At 39.8% G+C, this 16163-nt stretch overlaps 1 long non-coding RNA gene across 1 annotated transcript in view; it reads left to right on the top strand.

The window, feature by feature from the left end:
* LOC101136127 (uncharacterized) overlaps positions 1 to 16163 on the top strand; it is a 71105-nt gene that overhangs the window by 32819 nt on the left and 22123 nt on the right. The window contains exon 3 of the long non-coding RNA XR_010134187.1: positions 8145 to 8238. This is a non-coding gene — a long non-coding RNA (uncharacterized lncRNA). The remainder of the gene's footprint in view (positions 1 to 8144; positions 8239 to 16163) is intronic.

Genomic DNA, 16163 nt, shown 5'->3' with positions numbered 1-16163 from the left:
CTCAGCTTCCCAAAGTGCTGGGATTACAGGCATGAGCGACTGCACCCAGCCAGATCTGTTTTTAAAACTATCTTCCTTAGTGCTTCTTTTTTATTGGATTCAAATGCCAGTAGCTAGAAGCTACTAATTTATTGAGGCTTTACCCTGATGCTGTTTACAATGCATCTTTTCAGGCATATATCATATTTGTGGATCAGACATTGACAATTACAAGGCACTGAAATGATTATATTCAATTGCCACAATTGAAGCACTTGAAATAGGATACCTGAGATAATGCATTCCACATTCCAGTGTCTCATTTGATGATCAATGTATTAATCAGAATCAGAGATGATAGCATATTATATACTTGTCAAAATAAACTTATTAGAAATATATTCTAACTAAAATCTTGCATTGATTTATCATTTGTTTTATTAATAGTAAGTGTTACACCTGCTCTCAAATCTTCTAATTAAAAAAAATCTGTTTCCTAGACAGATTGAAGTTAAATGGTTAGCATAATTCCTGTGTGTGTGTGGAGAGAAAAGATAGTAGCTCACTGGCATACTCCATTGGCATGCCTTACTTTCAGAAAAACAAAGAGAAGAACAGCTACAGGAAGCAATTGATATCCCTACACAGGTTGGAGTTGATATGCAAATTTATAAACACAATGTTTCCATTCTGGGTAAGCTATACAGAATCACACCAGCAGGGGTTTTATACTGTGTTTCCTTCTGTTTTAGCTGTGTTGTCATTTCAGAAGCTGTGAAACTAAGAATCTCTAAAAGATGTGTTAAGAGATTCAAAACCCCAGCAGAGAACTATGTAACAATAAGCAATCATACAAAAAGTAAACAATAAAACATTCAACAATACAAGGAGGGTTTTACAAAATGGATTTACAAATTTGGGGTAGTATCAGTTTAATATGACTTTTGTTACTCCTTATTGTTGACATAGTGCTTAAGGAACTTTTAAAGGTAGTGTACAAATTGGATTAGTCCAGAGCTAGTTAGGGAATAGTTTATTATTATTATTATTATTTTTTATTTTTGAGACAGTTTTGCTCTTGTCACCCAGGCTGGAGTGCAGTGGTGCAATCTCAGCTCACTGCAACCTCTGCCTCCCGGGTTCAAGAGATTATCCTGCCTCAGCCTCCCAAGTCATTGGGATTACAGGTGCCTGCCACCATTGCCAGCTAATTTTTTGTATTTTTAGTAGAGATGGGGTTTCACCGTGTTGGCCACGTTGCTCTCAAACTCCTGACCTCTGGTGATCTGCCCGCCTTGGCCTCCCAAAGTGTTAGGATTACAGGCGTGAGCCACCGCTCCTGGCCAGGAATAGTTTTTGTCTTTAATTAAGCTCTGTTTTACTTCTGTATAGGCATAACTCAGAGATATCACAGGTTTGGTTCCAGACCACCACAATAAAGCAAATATCATAGTAAAACAAGTCACACATTTGTTTTTTGGTTTCTAAATGCACATAAAGGTTACACTATACCATATATACTCTATTAAGTTTACACTATACCGTATATACTCTATTAAGTTTACACTATACCATATATACTGTATTAAGTGTGCAATAGCATTATGGCTTAAAAAACTTAAATAATTTAAAAATACTTTGTGGCTAAAAATTGCCAGCAATCATCTGAGACTTCAGTGAGTCATCATCTTTCTGCTGGTGGAGAGTCTTGTCTGGATGTGGATGGCTGCTGACTGGTTAGGTTGGTGGTTGCTGAAGGTTGAGGTGGCTGTGGCAATTTCTTAAGGCAACAGTGAAGGTTGCCACATTGGTTGACACTTCCTTTCACGAACGATTTCTCTGTAGCATTCAATGCTGTCTGATAGCATTTTACTCACATAGAACTTCTTTCAAAATTGGTGTCAATCCTCTCAAACCCCGGCACTGCTTAATCAACTAGGTTTATGTAATATTTTAAATCCCTCTTTGTCATTCAACATCGTTCATAGCATCTTCATCAGGAAAAGATTCCATCTCCAGAGACTGCTTTCTTTGTTCATCCATAAGAAGCAACTTCTTATGCATTCAAGTTTTATTGTGAGATTACAGCAATTGTCACATCTTCAGACTCCACTTCTTCTTTTTTTTTTTTTTTGAAACGGAGTCTCGCTCTGTTGCCCAGGCTGGAGTACAGTGGCACCATTTCGGCTCACTGCAAGCTCCGCCTCCTGAGTTCATGCCCTTCTCCTGCCTCAGCCTCCACGTCCCCGCCACCATGCCTGGCTAATTTTTTTTTGTATTTTTTGTAGAGACGGGGTATCACCGTGTTAGCCAGGATGGTCTCGATCTCCCGACCTTGTGATCCGCCCACCTTGGTCTCCCAAAGTGCTGGGATTACAGGCGTGAGCTACCGCGCCCGGCCCAGACTCCACTTCTAACTCTAGTTCTCTTGTTATTTCTACCACATCTGTGATTCTTTCCTCCCCTGAAGCCTGGAACCCCTCAAAGTCATCCATTAGGTTTGGAATCAACTTCTTCCAAACTCCTGTTAATGTTGATATTTTGACTTCCTTCCATTAATCATGATTCTTTTTTTTTTTTTTTTTTTTTTTTTTTAGAGACAGGGTCTCACTCTGTTGCCCAGGTTGGAATGCAGTTGCATGATTATGGCTCACTGCAGCCAGCCTTGAAATCCCGGGCTCAGTCGATCCTCCCACCTCAGCCTTCCAAGTAGCTGGGACTACAGGCACATGCCACCATACCCAGTTAGTTTTTTTTTCTCCTGGAGACAGGGTTTTGCCATGTTGCTCAGGCTGGTCTTAGTCTCAACTCCTGGGCTCAAGTTATCCTCCACCTCATCCTCCCAAAGTGCTGGGATTACAGGGGTGAGCCACTGTGCCCGGCCATGGTTGTTCTTAATGGCATCTAGAATGGTGATCCCTTTCCAGAAGGTTTTCAATGTACTTTGCCTAGATCCATCAGGGGAATCACTGTCTATGGCCTTACAAGATGTATTTCTTACATAATAAGATTTGAAAGTCGAAATGACGCCTTGATACATGGGCTACAGGAGGAATGCTGTATTAGCAGGCATGGAAACAATGTTCATCTCCTGTGCATCTCCATCAGAGCTCTTGGGTAACCGGGTGCATTGTCAGTGGGTAGTAATATTTGAAAGGCTTTTTTTTCCCAAATGAAAGATCTCAACAGTGGGCTTAAAATATTCAGTAAACCTCCCAGCACTTTGGGAGGCTGAAGTGGGCAGATCACGAGGTCAGGAGATCAAGACCATCCTGGCTAACACAGTGAAACCCCATCTGTACTAAAAATACAAAAAATTAGCCAGGTGTGGTGGTGGGCGCCTGTAGTCCCAGCTACTTGGGAGGCTGAGGCAGGAGAATGGCGTGAACCCAGGAGGCGGAGCTTGCAGTGAGTCAAGATTGCGTCACTGCACTCCAGCCTGGGCGACAGAGTGAGACTCTGTCTCAAAAAAATAAAAATTAAAAATTAAAAATTAAAAAATTAAAAATTAAAAATAAAATAAAATAACTTAAAAAATAAATAAATTAAAAATTAAAAATTCAATAAACCATGTTGTAAACAGATGTGCTGTCATCCAGGCTTTGTTGTTTTATTTATGAAGCAGAAATAGAGTAGATTTAGCATAATTCTTAAGGGCCCTAGGATTTTTGGAATGGTAAATGAGCACTAGCTTCAATTTAATGTCACCAGCTGCATTAGTCCCTAACAGAGAGTCAACCTGTCCTTTGAAGCTTTGAAACCAGGTATTGACTTCTCCTATCTAGCTATAAATGTCCTACATGACATCCTCTTCCAATATAGGGCTGTTTCATGTACAATGAAAGTCAGCTGTTCAGTGTAGCCACCTTCATCAATGATCTTAGCTAGATCTTCTGGATAACTTGCTGCAGATTCTATATCAGCACTTGCTGCTTCACCTTATCCTTTGATGTTCTAGAGATGGCTTCTTTCCTTAAACGTCATGACCCAACCTCAGATGGCTTCTTTCCTTAAACGTCATGAACCAACCTCTGCTAGCTTCAGGCTTTTCTTGTGCAACTTCCTCATCTCTCTCAGCCTTCATAGAATTAAAGAGAGTTGGAGTCTTGCTCTGAATTAAGCTTTGACTTATGGGAATGTTGTGAATGTTGTGCTTGGTTTGATCTTCTATCCAGACCACTTAAACTTTCTACATAGTAGCCATAAAACTGTTCTGTGTTCTTATCATTTGTGTGTTCACTGGAGTAGCACGTTTTAATATTATTTTTGAATTACTTTTCCTTTGCATTCACAACTTGGTTAATTGTTTGGTACTAAAGGCCTAGCTTTTAGCCCATCTTGGCTTTAGATATGCCTTCCTCACTATGCCTAATCATTTCTAGTTTTTGATTTAAAGTGAAAGATGTGCAACTCTTACTTAATGACTTAGAAGCCATTGCAGGGTTTTTAATTGCCTAATTTTAATATTGTTGTGTCTCAGGAAATAGGGAGGCCCAAGGGAAGGGGAGACATGGCCAAATGGCTGGGTGGTGGAGCATTCAGAACACACAAAACCACACAAGATTTGTGTATTAAATTTGCCATTTTATATGGATGCAATTCGTGCCACTCCCCAAAATTACAGTAGTAACATCAAAGATCACTGATCACAGATCACCATAACAGATATTACAATAATGTGAAAGTTTGAAATATTGTAAGAATTACCAAAATGTGACACAAATACACAAACTGAGCACATGCTATTGGAAAAATGCCAATAGGCTTGCTCAAAGTGGGGTTGCCACAAACCTTCAATTTGTAAAAAGAAAATACAATACCTGCTGGGTGCGGTGGCTTCTACCTGTAGTTCCACCTGCTCCGGAGGCTGAGGTGTGAGGATTGCTTGAGCCCCGGAGTTTGAGGCTGCAGTGAGCTATGATCACACCACTACACTCCAGCCTGGACGACTGAGTGAGACCCTGTCTCTAAAAAAAACACCAAAACAATAACAACAAAACTCCCAATATCTGTGAAGCACAATAAAGGAAGGTATACCCGTATGTCCCAGAGGTTCCTGTATACACATTGCAATGAATTTTGGGGGGATTAAGCCTACTTCTCAGCATCCCTCATTAAAATTAAAGTACAGAAAATCTATACTTTATATAGCTCTACTTTTTAGCAAAGCTCTGAATTGGATCTTAGAATAGTCACAGGAAAATCAGAAGTGAGTAAACTTGGAGATTCTAGGCCTTCATTTCAGCCAGATAGAAAGAAGCCTATCAGATCTTTTCTCTTTTCCTGGTGGGAATCCATCCTTCCCATATAGCTTCACTACGTGTCCCCAGGAGTGGCCAAACAGCCTCCCTGTCTTCAAGATCAGTCCCACTTTAGAAAGGAAGGGCTGCATTGATTTATATATAACAACTCTAAAGGCTATTGATCTCACTCTGATCTGGAACTCAGTTATGGCAATACATTCCTAGATAGCTTCCAGGACCCAAGTTTCTATTCTACTAATAATCCCTCCTACCGTAAGTTGTAAAGAGGTAGGTTCCGGTTTCTCTGTGATCTTGAAGTAGAACACCAACATAAAGAAAGGCAGGAATAAAACACAGCAGCAGAAAGAACACAGTAGTTCACCTGGGCTTTTCCTGGGCCATTATTCATGGCCGTCTTTGTATCCAGCATGACTTCAAGCCCAGGGGATGAATCCTGTTTCAGGTCCTGATTTCCAGTTGGCTTCCTCGTTTTGTAGTTCATCTAACCTGATAATCTAATGAAAAACAAAGCAAGTAGCAGAATCTGGCTTTCTGTCTAGTGCTCATTCTATTAAATTACGTTGCATGGCTATCTGAACAAAAACCCATATGGGACTTCACTTTATTCTTCACTTATCTGCTGTTTATTTTTATTTTTCTGACTCTGTTGAACCTGATGATGCTGCAAAATGAAGTTTTGTTTACTTACTTTAGAAAAGAAGTTGTGATAATTGGGTGGTTACTGACGGTCTGTTCACTAGAGGAGACACTTCAGGCAGGAATGATTTATTTGAAGAGATTGATATCAGTTTAGGAAACAGTACCCTGAACCTCCCGATCATGATCCTAAATTGGCCGTTACAGTATTGGGATTCACCAAATTACAGTTTTTACAAAGGCATTAAACAGGGAGTGGCAGGGGATGAGAGGAATCTTGCTTGGTGAACCTTTACTCTTATTAAGAAAGGAAAATCTTTGTTAACTAGTACAATTCCTTTGGGTTTGTGTATGCAGAAAGCCCCAGCGAATATTCTCTTAAGCTCATTGTCCTAACCAGGATCCTATGGCAACATGATTGGTCACATGACCTGCTTTAATTCTAAAGGAGGCTAGAAAGCCAGTATCCTGATTTTTGACTTTGTAGTCAGAGTCAAGCAAGAGAAAGGAGGGTAAGAAATGGTTGTCATGTCTGCCACAAATAATCTTCTCATTTCTTTGTTCATTCACCTTCCTAGCTCTTAATCATTAGTTCTTCATATTTATTCCCTTATGCTGTTGGTTATATTTTTCTCTGTGTACATTTAGTTCCTTAGTATTTCTCCATTACCGATGGGATAAAGTTCAAAATCCAGATGAAAGTATCTGAGATCCTTTATGCTTGGCTTCTGCCCTTGTTTCCAGCCACCTCTGTTTCTATTCCCTTAAAGACACTGGGCTGCTACCATGAGGATACTGGTTTTTTGTTTGTTTGTTTTGTTTTCTTTTGTTTTTTGGCAGAGTCTTGCTCTGTCACCCAGGCTGGAGTGCAGTTTCATGATCTCAGCTCACTGCAACCTCCGCCTCCTGGTTTCAGTCAATTCTCATGCCTCAGCCTCCCGAGTGAGTAGTTGTGACTACAGCACTGGCTACCATGCCTGGCTAATTTTCTCTGTTGTTTTTCAAAAGTGGCAGAGTGTCTCAGGCCCATGTTGCCATGCAATATAGTTAGCATTTAGTCATTAATCAAGATAATCTCAATCAATATATTAATAATATATTGATAATATATCCCAAGGCCATCCCACCGTTAGCACTGATTATGCCTCATCGTAATGGTTTTCTTACATGGTTGTCTTTTCCTACATTTGAAGATTTCTTGTCTAGTGGGGCCAACAGACATGGGAACAGTGCCTGGCCCAGGGCAAGCATTCAATATATGTGCAGTGGAGACTATGAGAGCCCCAAGGGAAAAAACCATCTTTTATTATTTTCTTGTTTTCCCAATAACAGCCCAACAGAGTTAATAACCCTAGTCAATTTGTTAAAAAAAATTAATTTGATTCATTGATGAACCAAATGAGTGAAAGACATTTTTTAAACCTTATAACATCAATGGAGATTTATACTGTTGTTAGCCTATCGCTTTGGTCATTATATAAGATCCTGGCTGCCCAATGTACCATAGTGGCCATAGCATCTCTTTTCCTATTCTCTCCTCCCAAGAATGTGTCTTTAAGTGTGTTTGTGTGACTTCCTTATCTTTATTTTTCTTTCTTTACTTCTAACTTCCCCACCATCAATAATGGTAATTTCATATTCCTCATGGCTTGTCTGCTCATGTCCGATTCACACTATCATCAGGTAGAAGACACTTCTCTGCCTCAGCGGAGTAGGAATAGTCTTTGTATCCAAAAGCTAGGATAATCTAAATATTCTAGCACAAAAACCATTTAATATTCACAGCACTGACCTCTGGCAAACGGATTTTGTGCGCAGTGCCATGAAGCTTGATTAATCGAGGAATGAATCATTTTTTTCCCCACAGAAAATAATCTGAAGACTATTTAGTTTTCTTATAGATTTTTCATTCTATTAAAAATGAAAATACTGAATTCACATTGCTTAATACATACTAATATAGATCTCAGGAAATTCTCTGGTTTGTTTTATACCTTCCCACAGGGTGTGAGTATCCCCAGGGTATCTATAGGAGTTGTCAGGGAGACAGACTATCATTAGAACAGTAGTGAGTCAGCCGGCTTGCTTCATAATAGGTGAAAGAATATCTCCAGTATAAGAGGACCACCTAAATAATGGAAGAGATAAAAGTAAAATGGTGTATCTTTAGATACATATTTATTTTTTATATGCATACATGTTTATGTCAGAGCTACTGATGACTCTTAGAAGTACAAGCCCATGAAATTTGGATTTCTTCGGCAGGACCCTATTGGACAGTAACAACAACAACAACAGAAAATCTCTTCTGCCTGTTTAATTTACTTGGAGGCATTTGCAGAGGAAAATTGGGAAACAGGTGAAGTTTTACTATTATTCTTTCAGTAAACACTTATTTGGAAGTGACTGGGAAAAACCACATCCTTTGGGAGTTAGTCAGATGTGGGATGGAAGCCATATACTGGTTGTGTGACTTTGGGGAAGCTGCTTAGTCATTTTAAACTTTGGTGTCTACATCTGTAAAAGACAGGTAATGTTCCTTATTGCAAGGGTTGCATGGATAGGAGTACTCAGTGGTAAGTACTCAATAAATGGTGGCCATTACCATTATTATTATTACTACTGTTGCTACCTCGCACATGCCTGGTGAACTGCGTAAGACTGGGCACAATCCTTGCTCACAAGGAGCTTTCACTTTACTTGGGGTGGAGCACCATAAACAACTAATTATATCATAGGACAGCATAATTTTGGGGGAATAAAAAGGGTATAAACAAAACATTATGGGATTAGAGAATGGGTAAATTGGGACTACATGGAGACAACAGAAAGCTTCACGAGGATGAGGAATCTGTGCTGAGCCTCAGAAATGAGCAGGATCTTCACGGAGAAAGGGGAAAGGGACTGATTTTGTTAACACCCAAACTGCTCTTTAGCCCATTTGCTCACAGTTGTTTCTACCTTATTCTTCCTCCTTTCTACAGTTAGTAGCCTCCTCAGGTAAGAATAGGCTACTATTGTCTGTAGGGGAAGTATTCTCCGTTGTTACATTGTGTGTAACTGCTGTGCAGAAGGCATATGGAAGCCTGTGTGGTCATAAGGAACTGTTGTGTAGTGGTCTGTGTGTAAAGGTCAGGGACCTACTGGATTTGAGTGGGTATCAGTCACCTTGGAAAGATGTCTCAGGCTGGACAGCCAAAACCTAGAGAGACAAATCCTGGTGGGCGGCAGGGTGTTTCTTTTGATCTGACCCATGAGCTTAGTCAGTTGTCAGAGAGGTGGTTCCCTTTGGAAGGTGTCAGCAGCTTCCCTACAGAGATAGATTGGTTATGGGGAGTTACTGGGGAACCTAAGCTACTTAACGGAGAGGCTGTGGGGGTCCTTTGGTGCCCTCAACTGAGCAAGCCCTTGATGTGAGCCAGGTGTGACCTTACTCTGTGAGGTCATGCACACCTGGGTTTGGATTCCAGCTCTGTCATTTACCAATGATTGATTCTGGGCAAGTTCCTAAATCTCTGAGTCTTGTACCACTTACAAAGCATGAATAATGAAACCTTCCCTATCTGATTGATGTGGGGACAAAATGAAATAGCTCCCAGACATATAAAGCCCCTAGATACAGAGTCATAGTGTGTGACTTCCCTTTCTTTCTTTCCTTTTCTTGTTTTCTCTATTCCCCCTGCTCCTGTCAGCGTTGTATTTTAATACAGAATAAAGACCTGGGTGTTCCAGTCAGTATCTGCTATGCTAAGAGGCACTAAGAAAAGAAGTTTTAGCCATACATGACTCAGAATATTAATGGAAGAGCATGGTATTCCTGAGGGTTAGCATGGGGGCTGCCACAGTAACCACAGGGAGAGAACCCAAAGGGGTAAAACTGGTGAGGAGGCTGGGTGTGATGGCTCATGCCTGTAGTCCTAGCACTTTGGGAGGCCAGAGCAGGTGGATCACTTGAGATCAGGAGTTCGAAACCAGCCTGGCCAACATGGTGAAACCCTGTCTCTACTAAAAATGCATAAAAATTAGCTGGGCGTGGTGACAGGAGACTGTAATCCCAGCTTCCTGGGAGGCTAAGGCAGGAGAATTGCTCAAACTCAGGAGGAAGAGGTTGCAGTGAGCCGAGATTGCACCACTGCACTCCAGCCTGGGAGACAGAGTGAGACTCTGTCTCAAGAGACAAAACAAAACAATACAAAAACAAAGCAAAACCAAACAAAACAAAAAACTGGCAAGCAGTGGAACAGGAAAGAGTCGACGTCCCACGAAGCCAACCTTCCTCAGTAGTAGATTCTCCTTCCAGTGCTAAATTTTAATGGCTTTGAATTTTACTAAGAGAGGAGGTACCCCTTCTGAGGATATCGATACCTTAATGTAAAATTAAGTAAATGTATAGCTTCTTCTAGAGCCATTTTTGAAATGAAAAAATTTGCCTCACATGAAAGGAATTTTAAGAATTCTTAGGCAGTCAGGGAAGATTTTGTGGGGGAGGACAAGCCTGGAGGACAGGGAAATTTACTCAAGGTCACTGTACTCAGAAATTAAACCTTTACATAAGTGGTTTTATCGTAGTGGGGCAGAAGCCCAGAAATTCTAGTTTTTAACCTGTTCAGCCTCATTTGATGAGCACTGGTGAATTAATACACTACTGCATTTCTCTGGCTTGGCTAATTTGGGTGGCTTTTTTTGTTAGTTTTTTTTTTTTTTTTTTTTTTTTTGTGGCAAAATCTCGCTCTGTCGCCTAGGCTGGAGTGCAATGGTGTGATCTTGGCTCACTGCAACCTCTGCCTCCCAGGTTCAAGTGATTCTCCTGCCTCAGCCTCCCGAGTAACTGGGATTACAGGCACCCACCACCACGCCTGGCTAATTTTTGTATTTTTAGTAGAGACGGGGTTTCACCATGTTGGCCAGGCTGGTCTCGATACCTGACCTCAGGTGATCCGGCCCTCCTCGGCCTCCCAAAGTGCCGGGATTACAGGCATGAGCCACCGTGCCCAGCCAATTTGACTGTATTCTTACAGCGAGGCTAACTTTTATCTGTCAGTATTTAATTCTTCTTTAATGGTGCCTGGAAAGAAAAAGAAAAATAGAACTGAGGCAAAAAGGCTATATGGTTCAAATATATGAGGATAGAGTGGATTTGGTCTAAATGATCCAGAGCATCATCTCAGTCCTCAGTCTTCTTTTCTTCTGAACATGTTTGAGTCTAGTGGAGAAAAGCTATTTTCCTAATAAGAAACTAGAATTGAGATTAAGCTAATCCTACTTTTGAACTTGCAGTGTGAAAATCATGGTTCCTTGGGAAGAAAGTCTTTGTTAAAATTCAACTTCTATTTGAGACATGCATATTTCACAGTTCCAGGTGGAATACTATCCATGTTTATGTGGCCATCTCACATGCAATATGCAAGTAAACTTTCTTAAGTAACTGGATAAAGGTGGCCTGCAAATGTTTGTGAGTGAAGCACTTCTAATTCTGTAAATTGTACTAATGGATATGTGAAAACCTAATGGGTTAGAGTTAGGAGGCCAACTGATTTGCAATTATACATGCATTACTCTCAATGTGAAAGTAATCAAGAGTGCTGAGTATACTTGGGTCTTAATGCTGTGATTCTCACTGATGACGCTGTGAACCAGATAAAAGCATGGTATTGAGAGAGACATGACAAGAGACTAAAACATAGAAACATTGTTGCTTTTTAATATAAATAGTTCTGTTCACAGGTCATTGTCTTCACAAAGCATTACTCAAATCAACTTAATAATAGTTTTAGTAGAATTCTAGTCATTCAGCTTTAACATCAAGGATATTTGTCTCAAATGGAGTGTCTTGAGTTGAAATTAAGGTAAGTTTTAAAAACCAGAGACTTTTCTGAGTTAGCTATCATGGTTTTTAAAGTCGATGTCTAAAAGGTGGTCATTGCACATTATATTCCAGGTTGGCTGAACTAAATGTGGTACCCAAGGGCAGCATCACTTCTCTGTTCTGTATCATGCTAATCATGCTGCAACATGATGTGCTGAACGTTTTTAACGTTCTCTTTTGAGTGTTTTTGCCGCCTTTTCCATTTACACACAGGTAGAAATTGTCTAAATCTTTCCCATTTTGTTATTCATTATATTTTATTAAGTCTACTGGTAATAAATATATGCCATTATTATCCCAACAACAAGAAAATCCTGTTCCACATCTTGACAGTTGCTTCAATATCTAATGCAGAAGGAGTTGGAAGCTGAGCAAACGCTTAACCTCATGTTCTGAGCAATGTGTATATGTGTATAATCTGATCCTTGTTTCACAACCAAACAGATAAAAATAAATCACCTTTAAGAAAGAAAAAAAATGACATATTGTGGTCAGTGCTAGGAATATGGAACTTCATCTATTTCCACTGATTGCATTGTTTAAGCTGTCTGTAAGAAATCTCTGCCCCCAGGAAATTCTCAAAGCATAGAGGAAATTGTGCTAGAAAAATCCATTACATTGACCCCTGCTGGGGGGTTGACTCAAGTGGCAAAAAATGATGGTAAAATATTAAGTGTCTTAATATTATGCTCCATACAGTCACTGCCTCTTATTAGATAACAAGGCAAATTTTCAAATACATTGCTTTGAATTTCTAGAAGCCTGTTTAGGATGGACACAAGGTTGAAGACAAACCCAGTTTGTGCAATCAAGGAGGATGGAAACATAAGAAGGAACTGAATGAATGACCTGGACTGAGAGCTCTTTGTAGTCAGGAAAGAGAAGCATTACGAGAGTTGACTACATGCTAGCTACTGTGTCAAACTCTTCGCATTCATTTCATAGACTCTTCACTTTAACCAGGGCGCCAAGGCAAGGAGAGGCTAAACAACTTGCCTGAGGTCACATAGCTGGTAAGAAATAGAGTTGCCCAGTCTGCTGAGTCTGTTACTGTGACCAAACAGGCTACCCATAGTTTGGTGATGGCATTTATTTAACTGATTTTATGCAATACCTAAGAGTAACCACAACAGGCAGACAAATGTTTAGGTAATATTCTCTGATAGCAACAAAAAAGTCAATGAAGTTTTCTACTTATTATATCTGCTGAAATGTGGGCATTGAGTATCAAGGTTTACCTGCCAAAGATGTCAGTAAGCATGTAATAGGAAAACTTCTGCAGTTCAGCAAAGCAGCAAGTGAAAATGGTCAAATTAGTAAAAGTGGTTCGTTTCAGATGTATTATGCTGGAAAGTCAAAAGTGCCAGAATATCCTTAATGGACTCCACCAGTTTGAATGATATTTCAATAACATCTGCAGGTCACTATTGTATTTCAAATTTTATTTATTTTCAAGTAGTTCATGCTATAGCAATCAAAATATCCATATTAATTCCAGGTTAGTTTACCACTAATTTGCACTATTTTTCCTTATTCTATTTGATTTTTCCTAATTAAGAATACTAATAGTTTATAGGTAGCTTTTCATATTTACTCCATTGCATCGTTTAATATGATGTTATAGTTTCAGCTAGATCCTCCTCTGTGTCTACCAGGTAAAACAAACAAATAAAATCAAAAGAGGAAAAATATGCCTGGCTATGTGATTATTTTCATTAGCAGTGAATCTGTCTGTTTCTGTGTGATTGAGATGCAATCCGTCCCTACCGCACCTCTCATTTACTCCCAGGAAACAGTCCCAGTTGTCTAAAAAGTCAACACCTTCTGACAGGCACCATCTGGCCAGCCGTTCATTAACTCCCCAATGCTGCTCATGAATTTGCCTCTCTACGCGTGACCAGTGACACCGTTGAGAGCTAATGTGGCTTAAAGGAATATTGTTTCCCTGTTTGGATCACCCACGCATCACCCAGCATGAGTCCTATAGGCAACATCCTACCTGGGATGTAAGTTTGTTATAAGATTAAATGTAATACTTGATAACATTTTGGAAATTTGAAGCTGAGGGCTGTAAAGAGCAAAAAAATAAATAGGTCATAAATTTTGAAAGTTTTTTTGTTTGGTTTGAAGATAGAAGACACTTCAGAAAATTCTTTTGTGGGAGTAAATTTTTTGAGGCGTGACTAACAACGAGGGAGTGATGAAATAGATTCATTTATTGTGTTGCATCTGAAAATCCCTTCTGCTTTCTTGCTATATGATTTACCTTTATTTTTCAGTTTCTTTTGCTTTTAATCCTATACTCAGAGGTCACATAGTCTAGCAGGAGAGAGAATGTGAAGATAATGCAAGAGTTTGAGGAAAAACTTCTGCTATTTTTCTTTATGTAACCCTAGCCTACCACTTCTGAATATTTCTTAATTTTGGTTTTATCATTTGACAATGTAAAAATGCCTCAAACCTGCTCTACCAGTTACACCTGGTTTCTAAAAGGCACCATTTCTAGGCACATCAAATAAGATAATGAATGTGAAAAAAGCTTTGCAAAACATAGCTGCTGGCTCACTGGGTATCTATCTGTTTTGGCTTATACAATATCACAGATGTAGAGATTCCAAAATAAAAGATACTAAACTCGCTCTCAAGGAGCTTACAATCCAGCGGAGAGATGGACACAAAAGCAAACAAACAAATCATGTGATGCAACATTAGGATTCCTAAAATCAAGGTCTAAAGAGCAGAGATAATGCTGGAGGAGCCCTACAAAGGAGGCTGGGACATTTTGGGCAGAGGGAATGTGGAAAAAAGAGAGAGGTGAGAGACAGTATGGTACTTTTGAAACCCTTAAGTAGTCAAAACGGGATAAAAATGTTGGTAGAAGAAATGGCGAGACCTGACACATAAGAAGCATCTGGTTTGCGAACAGCTTTGTTTGCTGTGTAAAGCCGTTGAATTGTACCCTGTGGGCAATGGGAGGGTGTTGCAGAGTTTTGAACAGAATGAGATGATTGGAAATGCCTTGAAAGAAGGGAAGGTTGAAGGAATGATGAGAGGGGCCTAAGCCCAGATGTCAGAGGCACAGTAAGGAGTCATTAGCAGTAGTACCTGTGAGAGATGAGGAACTAGAATAGTGACAGGGAGGGTCAAGAGGAGAGGAAGCGTCAGAGAAATTGAGTGTGGAATAGCAAGGCTTGTGGGCAGCAGAATTAAATTAATCCAAAGATCCTTTATCAGATAAATGTTCCATCTTCTCTGAGGCCTGAGTTTTTCAGGTCCATTTTTTTTTCTTCCTTCTAGTATTCTTAGAGGGGAGATTTTCTTACTTGTTCTGTAAAAGTTATTTGACCCATGTGTGCATCTTGGAAAGATTCTTTTGACATTCTCTGATGCCAAGAACTTTGCCAGTAACATTTCTAGAGTAATTTCTTTTCCAAACTCTGAGCTCTATGACAGCAGGAATCAGACCTGTCCTGCCCCCTGGTATATTCCCAGCACAGTATCTGCAGTATAATAGATCCTTAATAACTATTTGTTGAATGCCTTGATGATAAACTCTGCAGTACTTTGCAAACAAGATGCCCTGAGAAGTCAGAAGAATAGATATGTCTTTATAATAAAGTTTAAAAGTTGCCTCATTGTAAGCAGGCTTAATATTGGTAATATTAATAATAACAAAACATTTGTTGAATCCTTTGATAATTTTCACACACTATGATAAATGTACTTTGTGTTCGTCATCTAATTTAACCCTTACAGCAACCCTTTGTGGGCACTGCTTTATTTCAATTTTGCAGATGGGGAAAATGAACCTTAGGGGTTACTCATGAAGTGGGTGGCAAAGCCATAGTTTTAATCCTGAGTTTCTTAGGGGCAAAACTCCAAACTTTAAACCACTATGCCTAATTTAATGACCTCTTAATGTGAATTCTGTCAAAAAATGACAAGTAAAATAGGTTTCATCCATTCTGTTTTCCCTACTCTTCGATGTCTTTCATCCCGGGATTGTTCTGTGTTGTTTCTTAATACATATGCTTACATTTTATAGGCACAGATGCTATCTTCCCTCCCCTTTTCTGATTTCTCCTCTCCTCCCACTCTAAATAATGACATACAGTCATGGTGTGGACGTTAATGTGAACCGTGGTTAGATTATGGCTCTACATCCAGTGGAGTGCTGGTCTTACGCATTTCCTCAGTCTCTTGGTCTGTCTCTTGGGTGGAGTCTGAGGCTCCATATCCACTTCCTACTCCATCTCTCTAGCTCCACACCTGGAATGGCCCCTCCATCATTCCTACAGCTTGGTGGCCAAATGTGTGAGTGTGAGTAGCATTTATGGGTAAGTCAATTTGCAATAGGTACTAGTAGTGAGAGCAACAGGCATGAAAGAGAGGCTTATGGATGGTAGAGTTTGGATATT

Source organism: Gorilla gorilla, chromosome 5 (genome assembly GCF_029281585.2).
Source record: "Gorilla gorilla gorilla isolate KB3781 chromosome 5, NHGRI_mGorGor1-v2.1_pri, whole genome shotgun sequence".
NCBI classification, from domain to species: domain Eukaryota; kingdom Metazoa; phylum Chordata; class Mammalia; order Primates; family Hominidae; genus Gorilla; species Gorilla gorilla.
This window is presented reverse-complemented; position numbering and strand designations above follow the sequence as displayed.